We start from the raw sequence: 13672 nt of genomic DNA on the forward strand, positions 1-13672 counted from the left end.
AAGTCCTTTCTCATACATGTAGTGGTTTTTTGGCTTAGTGTTAGGAAACCATTTAATTTACCTTGATGAAATCAAGTAAAAAAAAAAAAAAAGTATTTAGGACCAACACAGCTAATGTGCTGATGTCCCATGAAGGGCATGCCAATTGTAATGCTGGATACAATGTTGTCTACATAGCTGTTTATCTTATTCAAATACCGGCTCAATCATTTTACTTACTGGGAAATGGCTCATGGGATCACAGTTGTGGGGATGGACCCACGTTGCGGTTACATGAAGGTCAGCAATTAAAACCTCCTTTCCCTGTAGAATTCAAGTGCATCTAAAATTAGTCAATGCTAGAAAATGGTACGTAAAACATATGGCTGAGTTCCAGCTATCTATTAAAATCACAACAAGGCATATAAGCCACAACATTACCTTTTCATCCAGGCACTTCAACAATCAACTATCCTTAGTATAAACATTTCTTGCATAATTGATTTGAAAAAAACATACCTTCATAGTAGCCATTTGGTGAATCAGCCTGAGGCAAGCGTTTCCTGCCTGGTGATGTAGTTTACAGATAGCGTTAGACAATTAATTCATGACAATTTCTTTTCAAAACATACCTTCACCACTAACATGGATAGTTGTAACATACAAATGAGTTGATGTCCTTTTGAAGTCCAATTAAGTCCTTTAAGTCCATTAAGTCCTTTAAGATCCTTCAAAATCTCGCGGTTTCTCGCGGTTACTTCTGTGATGACGCGCTCGAACCAAATATGGTCCATCAAGCGTCCGGGTGATGCCAAACATAGGCTGCAGCTGGACCCTTCTCATCTACACCGGGCGCACACACGTTCTCGCTCTCCTCAATAGACCACATTTCCCATAGTGCAATACACACACCCCCAACCGTTACTAAGCAACAGAAACGATGCTTTCACGCGCTAGTAGTTGGGCCAACTGGCTTCCTAAGCTAAACTAAGCTAACCAGAACGAGCTAAACCACCGTTTGTTTTTGTTGTAAACACTGACAAGGTTATCGCATTTGCATGAGATGTCTTCCACTTCAACATTATCGCTTTTACAAGACATAATGAAAGAAACAACGCCACAGTGTTACCCTGTGTCAGCCACTTGCTGTCCCCAGGAGTCGTTAACACAGGAGAGGACGGACGGACAGCCGGACGGACAGGAGAGGACGGACGGACAGCCGGACGGACAGGAGAGGACGGACGGACAGGAGAGGACGGACGGACAGCCGGACGGACAGGAGAGGACGGACGGACAGGAGAGGACGGACGGACAGCCGGACGGACAGGAGAGGACGGACGGACAGCCGGACGGACAGGAGAGGACGGACGGACAGCCGTCTCCATCACACACGTGCTCCACCTCCGAGGAAGAGGAGGTGAAGAAGACAGCGATGAAGGTAACTCGTGACGTTAGAATGAGTATATATACTTATAATATAAGGTTCTATCTCCATTTTTGTCAAAATGTAGTTTTTTACATAATCTGATCCATTAGGTGTTTATTGATGCCTGTGTGGTGTTATTTTTTTAAAATGTTGACATTTTTGAGTTAGTAATTCATAAAATACAAAGGTTCCATCTCACAAAACATAATGGAATGTAAAAACTTTGACGCTCAATATCTCTGAACTGCCCTAAACGGAGATAGAACCTTATCATTCTAAGCTCACGAAGTGGATAAATGAATTAATAAGGATACTGCACGTTTGTGTGAATATTTTTTACAAGTTAGCTTTGCCTTGTTTAGCTTTTGACATAAGTAAGCCGGCTCAGGTAAAACCTGAAAATCAATGTTCGTTTTTTTTAACCATTGCTTTGTGGTTTTATCACACACCGGCTTAAGTCTAAGTAAGAACTTGCCTTATTTTGAAGTAAACAAACACCATTGTGTCTTGCAAATAAAATACTGTGACATAATGTTGCTGAATTTTGAATGTAAGTAAAGTTTTTTTTTTTTTTTATGTGCGAAATGTATACAGAAAGATAGTGTGTTGACAGAGGATGAAGTATCAAGGAGCTTGTCCAACCTGGGTCACTCAGCCGATGGACTGAAGCATGTCTACCAGTTCCTCTCTGTGCCTGTAAGAGACCACACCACACACATACCATACCTGTCAACCCTCCCGTTTTTCCCGGGATTCTCCCGTATTTTACCTTTCTTTTCTGCTGTGCTCCCGTTTAAATATTTTCCCGTAAATCTCCCGCATTTTTAACCTATAATATAATATAATTTAACACTTAATTGTTAGACGTTGGCGCATGCGCACAATCGTTATATCCATGTCGGAGTTGACTTGTTTCCTCTCTGAGAGCGCCGGAACGCACACTAGGTGCAACGTCATAAAGGGACCAAGTCATTTGATTGGACAAGAAGCATTCCATGAGTGGTGATCAGATTTTCAGAGCGTATTTACGAACGCAGCCTCGGTTATCTCCGTTTTGAAATGATCTCTGGTAGCATTGCTCTTTTCCCATTGACATCATGGTGTCAAGTAATGTATAAAATATCCCTTATTTTCAAATCCCAATGTTGACAGGTATGACACACACACACACACACACACACACACACACACACACACACGCGCACACACACACACACACACACACACACACACACACACACACACATTCACACACACACACACACACACACACACACACACACACACACACACACACACACACACACACACACACACACACTTACACAGGTTGATAGTAAATGTAAATGTAGCCTACCATCAATCATCTGATATAACGTCTCGTAAGAGGCATAACTATTTGACATGAGATAGAAATATTTCTTTCATTTTCTAAAAGAAGCATCCATCCAGTGTTTCCTCCAGGAATTTTTCCAATGGATTTTTTTTAGCGTGCACGCGCATGAAACGCGCACGCGCGCTCAAAACAAAGTTTTTTTTTTTTTTTTTTTCTAATCACAGCCAAAACTAGAGGATGGCCAAAAAAAATTAATATACAGAATATAAACTTGTGACTGACAGTCACATACACACACAAAGATCATCAGCTATAATATAATACGAAGTAGGCCTACATGAGCACAAAAGCGGCTAACGTTACTGATTAACTGTTTACTGTAGTGCAGAGAGATGGTAGTCGTAGGCGGCGTATCAAATGACAAAGCTAAACGTTTAATGAAGGACATGAACGATTGTCAACAACACACTCAAGCAGTAAATAGAACAGTCTAAACAACTTGGGTACTACGGACGGAACAATAGTCTCAACCTATAGTTCCGTGCGTGAATTATGTCAACCCACCACATTACAGAAGTAAAATCACAGTCAGATGGAGCATTCGGTAAACAGCTGAGTATCAGCTGAGTTAAAGAAAACAAACTCTTACCTTTGATGAGACCCACATGAGCCCTGTTTTCCCGTACTTCTCCTGTGTGTCTCTTATTGTCCAAATGTTCCCTGAATTTTAGCTGCATGTTTTTCCAGCATGTAATTCCGTTGTCAATAAAAAAATCGTCTCCCCTTCTTTTCCCCTTGACAATACTGTGTCGTTGCTAAAGTGACGGCACATAAGAATCGTTTTTTGACTTGCTAATGTCTGCTAACGTAGCACTTGAAACTGGCGCCGTTCTCTGGACTGCAGCTGCTCCCGCGTTAGCATTAGCATCCATCTTTTCTTCTCCCTTCTCACCGTCACGAGCTCAAATGACACTTGTCGGCCGATCTAACTCTTAACACTCACTTACAGGACTTCTGACACCATGTCGTGTTATTCTATTAAACATACACGTGAGTCCTTCTGTATTTCAATGTAAGTGTCTTTATTTTAACTCGCTCTGTAAGCTCTACAATACCGGTCTCTTGTTGTCTCGTCGTAACCTGCCCACCTGACCTGGGGGGTATTCCATCAACGTCGCTAAAGGAAAATCCTGGCTTATTTTTGATAACTCTCGCGAGACCTATCAGAATATGCCTGGATATTTGTAAGAACTCTCGCGAGATTTATCAGACTAAACCTGGATTTTCCCTTTAGCGATGTTGATGAAATACCCTCCGGATGTCACTACGGTGGCCTGTACACAATAACAATAATACCACAGTTCACATTTAGACCAATCAGGAGCCCTTGTGTCCAGAGGCGGATTTAGGATTGTAGGAGATCCGGGGCTTAGCCCAGAGGGAGAATATAATGTGCGCGCGGAGCGCGCCGGAAAAATTTGCCTTCAACCTTCAACTTACCACCACCTTAAAGCGGACAAAAGGCTGTATTACAAAATAGACAGTAAACACACACACACACACACACACGTCAGTCACCATCATTTATATTTGTATAGAATTACAGAATTGATGGGCTGAGGCTAGTTATGTTACAGTATGTATATCAGGGCAGACTCTGTGCTCACCACTTATATTGTATTTAGAGTCTTGTCCTGTGTTATATGACGATATATTACATGTATTGTTGGCCTGTGTATAGTACTGTGAAATAAAATCCCCCCTGGGACATTAAACAAACTTAGTTAGTTAGCGTTACATCTTAGGATAGATTTGAGTCATGTTCTGTATACATACATACTACCATAAGGGCATACTTAATGTGGTTACTCCATGTTTACTAGCTGTAACATTAACGTTACATCATTCTTTTTCACTTGTTACTCAGTCAACCAGAGTGCAGATATCAAAGACTATCAGCCTGTTATTCACTTTATTTGTATAAGTATTATCCTTTGTTTGATTTCTTACCATGTACCGTAACAGTACCTTGCTATGTTTCATTTTCATTATAACATAACGTTATGTTATGATAGCCAGCTAGCATTAGCAAACCGGAAAAGTAGTGTCAGTGAGTCAGTCACCTTTCTAATAAGATTCACAAACCTGAAACATCATCTATAGCTGCGTTTCCATACACCCTAGAATTTCGCAAAACCGACATATCGAAAAGAAAAAAAAGAATTACTGGTAATGGAAACAGCACATTTTCGAAAAACCTCCCAATTATCGATAAAAAGTTTTCACGCTCTCAGGAGGTGGTATTTGAAACGTTTCGATATTGAAGTATTTCGAAAAAGTGTAATGGAAACGGGTTTTTCGCAACTTCGCGTCAAGTAGCCTATAAGATTTGGAGTTTTACCTTAGAAACAGCTGTGATGTTGCAAACACAGCAGCATCATGCGCGCATCCAGGCGTTCCCACGTTGATGTCCCTGATAATTAATCGATCATCAGATACAACCTGAAGGCAGATTGATGTCCACCCCTTCCTGTTTACGTAATCACGATAGCCTTCACTCGGACCACGAATTGGTATGTGCAACCCGTCGATCGCAGCGTAGACCTGGGGTATTTTGTGTGCCTCATAATTGCGCTGTGCGATCTCCAGGGCCTCGTCCACATCTGGCATTCTGATTTTTTGCTTCAGCAACCTGCTGCATATGGCTCGACATACCCCATACACACATCTATGTACAGTGGTTTTGCTGACACCAAACGTTTCACCAACTACTCTATACTCGGCGCAGGTTGCCAGCTTGTAAAGGGCGATAGCCACTCGCTTTCGAGTAGGAACTGCCTCCCGGGGGCATAACGGGTCTGGGGCCACAAGGTCTTCAATAGAATCACACAGCACATTGAACGTTTCCCGGTTCATCCTGAAATTCTGAATCCACAATGCCTCTGTGAATTCCTCTAAAACAATTCTCTCCCAGAAATCCTTCAAACGTGCTCGTTCCCACACATACGGACTCTGCCGTTCGTGGTGGATCACCCGCTGCCTTCGTCTTCTGTTGTTGACAACCACAACAGCAGCAGCTGTGGCCATCAAAACAACAGTTCCAGCTCGCAACATGTTTGGAATATCCATCTTTTGCTCTTCCTTCTTCCGCAAAATTGAATTTCGCGGGAGATAGCAGCGTATTACCCTCGCGAGACGAGGATGCGTGACTCATGAGAAGCGAAATACATTTGAATGGAAACGGCTGCATTATCGTAATTGTACTTTTTCGAAATGTTAGAAATATCGCATTTATTTTTCGAAAAACTCTAATGGAAACACACCTTATGTCATCACTGCTGGTGATGTCATTGTAGTCAGCTGCTGATACTGCTGCTGCAACAGTTCTTGGCGCTTGTTTTGTTGAAAAAAACTTTCGGATATCCATCCTTACAATTGAAAACTGATTGAGATCACTTCTTCTTCAGGGCAGGGCAGGCTACGCAGTACGCAGGCTAATGTCGCGCGCAGCTGCTGCCTCTCTGTTGGACTCCGGTACTGCACGTTACTCAAGAGAGTTTTTTTTTTTTTTTTTTTTTTTTTGGGAAAAGTAAAACATTCGGGGCTTTTCAGAAAACATCCGGGGCTTGAGCCCAAGTAGCCACCCCCTAGCGCCGCCCCTGCTTGTGTCACATCGTCAACTGAATGTCATTAATCTGATTTTGGATCAGCGGTTAGAGAGAGATGGGCGTGGATTTAGGTGCACTTTTAGTCAACATCCATTATAGCGCTGATCTAGGATCAGATATATTTTAATCAGCTAAAATGTTCAGAGATTTTTTTATTTATTTTTTTGAGAACTTTTTTTTTTTTTTTTGTGTGGACTGAATCAATTCGTGGCGGAGGAAATTCCATCGTGGCGGCCCGCCACCAATAAATGCATGTAGAGGAAACACTGCATCCATCCATCTGTATGTCAGTTTAACTTGCCCGAATCAGTTTAGGCCCACTTCCAAATTGTGGTGCATTTATTTCCTTCCGATTTAATTTCACTTCAGGTGAAACTCAATTTCCGAATTGTTTGGCTTTCTCCAGGGTCGAAATCTAAATGATGTATCCATCCTTTGCAACTACATCCATCTTCAAAAGCTACAACTTCCATACAACAGAATAAAAGGTATGTGAATCATGTCTAATGTTTAAAGAATAGTCTTCAAGTCGTGGTATGCTTATTGATTCATTTAGTAAGTCATGAATAACGTGTCGCCTGTGTCCTTCAGAACCTATTACAGTATGGGAACTAACATGTTGTGTATCCTTGCCATCTCGCCCTCTGCTCGGCCAACTCTCCTAACGATTGTTGACTGGTAGATTTATCCTGCGTGAGCCACATGCCCTACCTCAGGGGTCTCCAACCTTTTTTCATCCGAGAGCTACTTTGAAAAAATTTAAGTGGCCGAGAGCTACTCATATCTTATTACTTACATTCATTCACATAACGTATCAAAACACTCTGAAATTCTTCACTAGCATGCTCTGTTTCAAATGTCAATGTGTAAGCTCACTATAGTAGTAGCAGTATATTCTGTATCCATATATCAATGTATCACATCACCTCCATTCACATATCAAAAGCTTATAATTGTATGGTCCACATGTGTGTAATAAGTGCATTCACCTTTTCTAGTTTTTTCAGTCAGAAAACATTAGTATTTTTTTCTTCTTTTGTCTCTTTCAAAAAATGTGTGCATGTGTGTAATAATGCATTCACTCATTCCTACATTTGAGATGAATGTCACTGCATGGAGTCTACAAGAGTTATGTATGCTGGAGTGTATCCACTTAAGTTCACTCAGAAGTAGTAGTAGTATTTCATTACATTCATATCAGAAAAATCTGATTCTCAAAGGTATGTAGAGCCAAATAAAACAAATACTTTCAGGGCTGCTTGGTGAATATTCTTATAGTTTTCTGGGTCTACCAGGCTCCAGAAATGTTGTGAATGTTGTTGCGATTGTAGCTGGACATTATTCTGGAGCTTTATAACCTCCATCTCCATTTCTCCAGGCTTGACACTGAACAGTTCAGCTATCTGCTCTCAGTGTTTCCCCTAGGTTTGCTGCCTTGGGGAGGGGGTGGCATGGACTGTGGCATACAGTATGTGGTCTTGACTACCTGTCCACTTTCTCACCTGGTTCTTGCTCTCTCTCTTTGGTGTGCCGACACCATCCTGCTCTCTCTCCTTCTCTCCTTCTCTATCCTCCTCTTTTGCTGTCAACCAAAAGGCAAACATAACAACGATAGTTATGGAGATAGAGTCCAGTTCTATGAGTGGAGCGGAGCCCCATAGGGGAGCTCTGCTCCTATTGGTTTACCCGCTACCTAAAGTAGCCAATGACTGAATTTTTCAATGCCTGCGCCCGCCTGGGGTGCTATATAAAGGGGCGTACTTCGCTCCATCATTCTCCCAACATACAAAACAGCCGGGTTTGAACGAGTCGAAGTGGGCCAGCAGCCCTATGGGGCTCCGCTCCACTCATAGAACTGGAGTCTATCTCCATAACTATCGTTCTATATCGTGGAGCTCCGCCCCATAGGGGAGCTCTGCTCCTATTGGTTTAGGCGGAGCGAGAGAGGCCAAATGTACCCCCACTGAGACTATTAATCCGAAAACAATCTCAGCGGCACCCGGAGCTGACCACTGATGTTGGTTCAAGACAACCTTAAAAAGTTGGCCCAACCCACACCGAGTCTGCTCCACTGATCTAGCCCTTACGTGAGCATGCAGGGTTGTAGATCTAACGGAACATGTCCTGGAGGAGGGTCCCCTCCCCAGGCACATCCGTAATCATCCTGACAGCACTTGAATAGCATCCCCAACCAGGGTAATCCAAGTGCCATCCCCACTACATCAGTCCTCAGCAAACTGAGGACAGAATGAGAAAAGGATGAGGAAGAAATATCACTTACCTAACCCTTACGTTGGGTTGTTGATCTAACAGAACATGTCCTGGAGGAGGGTCCCCTCCCCAGGCACATCCGTATTCATCCTGACAGCACTTGAATAGAATCCCCATGACCAGGGTAATCCAAGTGCCCTTCCCACAACATCAGTCATCAGCAAAACTGAGGACAGAATGAGAAAGGATTGAGGAAGAATATCACTGACCTAACCCTTACGTGAGCACGTAGGGTTGTTGATCTAACGGAACATGTCCTGGAGGAGGGTCCCTTCCCCAGGCACATCCGTATTCATCCTGACAGCACTTGAATAGAATCCCCATGACCAGGGTAATCCAAGTGCCTTCCCCACTACATCAGTCATCAGCAAAACTGAGGACAGAATGAGAAAAGGATGAGGAAGAAATATCTTTCAAGTAATACCGTATAAAAAGTGATGGCGATGACCAAGACGCCGCCACACATATCTCCTCCACTCCCACTCCCCTGAGAATGGCCACTGATGTGGCCATGCCCCTGGTGGAATGAGCCCGAATGCCAGTCGGCACGGGCTAATAGCCTCGCAAATCCAAAGGGACAGCCTCTGCTTCGAGAGTGGTGTCCCGGCTTTCTGTCCGCCATAGCAGATCAGAAGCCGGGGAGAAGATCTCAGTCCTGCCGTGCGCTTCACATATTGTGCCAACGCGCGCACCGGACAATACAATGTAAAACGCCTCTCCCTCTCTCCGTCGTGAGGAGGAGGAAAAAAAGGCGCTTAGAGCACAGCTCTGAACCCTAAAAACCACGATTAACCGTAGGGATAAAAGCCGGGTTAGGGCGTAATACAGCTTTTGTTTCGTCATCAGATATGATCAAACAATCTGCCCGTGACGAGAGAGCGCACAAATCACTCACTCGCTCAGCCGTAGTCAAGGCGAGACTCGTCTTGAGAGACAATAAAACGCAACGACACAGTGACAATGGGTTCGAATGGGGGCACGCACAGCGCCTCTAACACAATCGACAGGTCCCATTTTGGCATTAGAGTCCTATGAGGGCGTCTAAGCCTACACACTCCAGTCAAAAAACGCTTAACCAGCGAATTACTGAAAAACCAGTGTCGTTGTCGCAAAACCCTCATGACAAGCTGAGATGGCAGCCGCGTAAACTTTAATAGTTCCCGCCGCCAATCCCTTGTCAACAGCGACTGTAAGAAGCACAAGAACGTTTCGACCCGACAACAGACAGGGTCAACGTCCTGTCCCTCACACCACTGTGTAAACTCGCCAGCGCGCCGCATATCCCTTTGCAGTGGATTGCGCGCGCGCACTCTGAATGGTCTGAATGACCGCGTCTGTCAGACCCCTGCGTTCTAACAATCCCTCTCAGTAACCAGGCCATGAGGGGCCCCCCCTCATAGGCGGCCCCTTCACCAAGCCTCCGGCTTGAGAGAGTGCATCTTGTCGATGAGGTATGGGCCATGGGCCCTCTACCAACATCTCCATCAGTTCCGGAAACCACGGGGCTCCGGGACGGTCCGGGGCTACAAGAATTAACTCTAGCCTCTCTGACCTCACTCGTGCCAACAGTGGGAGGATAGATGTCAGGGGTGGGAATGCGTAGAACAGGACCCTCGGCCATGGGTGGTGTGCGAATGTATCGACTCCCAATGGCGGGTTGTCCTGTTCGCGCAGGGAGAACCAAAGGTGACACTGCGCATTCGTCCATGACGCAAACAGAACCACTTCTGCTTGCCCGAACCGTGCCCAAATCAGCGACACAATGGAGGGTGCTAACCTCCAGTCGTCGTCCCTCGGGCCTCCCCGTGATAACAGATCTGCTCCTTCGTTGAGCAGACCTGGAATGTGGAGAGCTTTCAGCGAACTCAGGCGACTCCGCGCGCGATGACGCGCGGGTCTCTCCAGTAGCTCAGGTCGGTTTTGACCGATCTCTGTATTACAATCAACTTGCGACGGCGTCTCACTGGAACCAGTCGCAGTCGTGCGAACCGCCTCTGCAGTCTGCGCATGTGCAACAGGCCTTAGGGGACCACTACATGGGCTGCAGACATCAGTCCTAGTAAGGACATCCTTGACAGAACGGTGATTGTATTTGTCACTCGGCACACCCGGAGAGCTGACGTCAGTGTCGCTCTCCGTGGTGCCGATAAACTGGCCCTCATCTCGGCAGTATCCAACTGAATGCCTAGATAGGAAAACTATTGAGCCGGCCACGGAGCACTCTCTGTCCAGTTTACAGCTAACCCCAGCTGAGTGAGGTGCTGCACCAGTGAGGTTGCGTCCCGAATGGCTCGATTTGGGCATTGGGCCAAGACCAGTAGGTCGTCGAGATATGCTAATATGCGTATCTCGTTTCGCCTCAGTGGTTCGAGTGCTGTCTGCACGCATTTGGAGAAAAAACGAGGAGCAAGCGCGTACCCGAAGGGCAGGCGCGTGTACTCGTAAACCTTCCCTTGGAAAGCAAAACGTAGGAATTTCCTGTGCCACTCTGTGATTGGCACACGAAATACGCGACCCTCAGGTATCTACGAAAGGGGCGTTTCGCCACTCTCTCGTTGAGGACCCTGAAATCTAGTATGGGTCTCATGTCTCCCGAATTCTTTGGGACAAGGAAATACGGGGAGTACCATCTCATGTCCCACTGGTCCCTCGGAACCAATGTCACTGCGCCCTTTGTTAGGAGATTCGTAATCTCCTCCTGGAGCGCACGTGTCTTTATCGGGCAGGACAAAAAACAGTCTCTCTCACGCCCCTGAAGGGCGGAGGAGGCTGAATGAACTGTAGTGCATATCCCCTCCTCAATGTCCTGTCTAGCCAGCCCGACAGAATACCTGTCCCTTCTAGTCATTCTGCATAACGCAACGACAGCGGCTGGACCGTCTGTTGTGGTGCAGTCGACAGAAAAAACTTGAATTTCTGTATGACCCCAGCCGCCACTGCCCACCGAGGAGGTGGCACAGCCCAAGGTGGGGTCATTTCGAAAAGGATGGGCTGCCGTCTGTAAAGAGTGTTTGTTATGTGTAACAATGCTCTTTATTGACGCAGGTTTATTATGCCTGAAAATCAAAGAACCGGCCGCACGCTCATGAGCTGGGCCAGGTCTTGATAGACATGGAGGGGTTTTTGATGTAAATAACGGTCCCTCTATACGGCTACATACAGGGGTGTTTAACCCGCTACGTGTCGTGATAGGGGTAAGTCCGTTAGGCAGAGAGCTGGCCACACGCCGGTAAGCTGGGCCAGTCTCCGGTTTGTTTCTAACCGGTAGCGAGTCGACCACACTCTGACAAGGCAGGTCGATCTCCGCTCTGGTAGATAACGGTCCCTCTATACGGCTACAGACAGGGGTGTTTAACCCGCCTCGTGTCGTGATAGGGGTAAGTCCGCTAGGCAGAGAGCTGGCCACACGCCGGTAAGCTGGGCCAGTCTCCGCCTTGTTTCTAACCGGTAGCGATTCGACCACACTCTGACAAGGCAGGTGGGTCTCCGCTCTGGTAGATACCATGGAAAATCCTCCTTAGGGATGGTTTGCCGTCTGTAAAGAGTGTTTGTTTTGAGTAACAATGCCCTTTATCGACGTAGGTTTATTATGCCTGATAACCCAAAAAACGGCCGCACGCTCATGAGCTGGGCCAGGTCTTGATAGACATGGAGGAGTTTTTGATGTAAATAACGGTCCCTCCATACGGCTACAGACAGGGGTGTTTAACCCCCTTTGTGTCGTGATAGGGGTTAGTCCGCTAGGCAGAGAGCTGGCCACACGCTGGTAAGCTGGGCTAGTCTCCGCTTTGTTTCTAACCGGTAGCGATTGGACCACGCCCTGACAAGGCAGGCGGGTCTCCGCTCTGGTAGATAACATGGGAAAATCACCTTTACTGAAAAAGTAAGGTGGGGATTTTCCTTCCTTTGCCTCTTTATGAGGTAGCAGCCATGAAGAGGAAACCGGTGGTGGGGTCATTACCGACCCCTCCGCCAGTGAAAACCGGGTCACGCTGCCGTGGGGGGCCGTAGCGGGCCCTCCCAGTGGTCAGCGGCGGGGGCTGGGGATGCCGAGTGGGGCATGGCTCCGTCGGTAGAGGTGGAGCCAGTGCCGCATCACGCCGAAAACTCCGTTTCGCAGCCGTTGACGGCCTAGTCGTCACCACGGCGGAAGAAGAAGAGGTGGACCAGGTACATCGTCGCGGCACTGAGCTTGCTCAGAAGCTCCTCCTCCGCTGCAGACAGACCGTTGGGTCGGTCTGTGGTGATCTTTCGCAATGGCGGCGTTAAACACGGCGATGTTATTCGCCGCCGCCGCCGCCTGCGCACCGAGCTCATCAGAGCTTTCTGATTCTGACACCGGCACCGACCACTCAGCTGGGTGAGGGCGGCGTGATGTCAGGGCCGGCTGAGCGGGCGGGACCATCCCTACTTGGGGAGGTGCCTGCCCAGAACGCCGTTCTTGCTTGTCCTCCGCTGCTAGAAAATCGCAGCGGCAGGTGTCCCGGAGGAACTTCTTCGTGGTCGGCGGCGGACGATCCATCGCTGAAGGGAAAAGTCTCCTCCGCTGAAAAGTGTCCTCCGCTGCTTGGAAGTCGCAGCGGCAGGCGTCCCGGAGGAACTTCTCCATAGGCGGCGGACGATCCATCTTGAAGGGAAAAGTCTGGCGGGTCCTCCAGTCTTAGTAGTCGTCCTTCTCAGTCTTCAGATATAAACCTGTGCTGAACTTTTTGGGAGAATGATGGAGCGAAGTACGCCCCTTTATATAGCACCCCAGGCGGGCGCAGGCATTGAAAAATTCAGTCATTGGCTACTTTAGGTAGCGGGTAAACTAATAGGAGCAGAGCTCCCCTATGGGGCGGAGCTCCACGATATAGAACCAGAGTATTTATAATTTAATAAATTGATCCATATCAATTCATAACATAATTCGAATTGAATATTGGGTTGCTGAAAAATAAATTGTATATCCATCTATAGAAAACAGACATTTCCAATGAGTGAGGGTTGTGC

At 46.6% G+C, this 13672-nt stretch overlaps 1 pseudogene across 1 annotated transcript in view; it reads left to right on the top strand.

Moving 5' to 3' along the window:
- Positions 1–1081: 1081 nt before the first annotated feature.
- LOC308162488 (leucine-rich repeat and guanylate kinase domain-containing protein-like) overlaps positions 1082–13672 on the top strand; it is a 34723-nt pseudogene continuing 22132 nt past the window's right edge. The window contains exons 1-3 of the transcript in view: positions 1082–1417; positions 2000–2101; positions 6816–6901. The product of the transcript in view is annotated as a leucine-rich repeat and guanylate kinase domain-containing protein-like (transcript). The remainder of the gene's footprint in view (positions 1418–1999; positions 2102–6815; positions 6902–13672) is intronic.

The sequence above is a fragment of the Nansenia antarctica genome (assembly GCF_963989245.1).
Source record: "Nansenia antarctica genome assembly, chromosome: 7".
Taxonomy (NCBI): Eukaryota; Metazoa; Chordata; class Actinopteri; order Argentiniformes; family Microstomatidae; genus Nansenia; species Nansenia antarctica.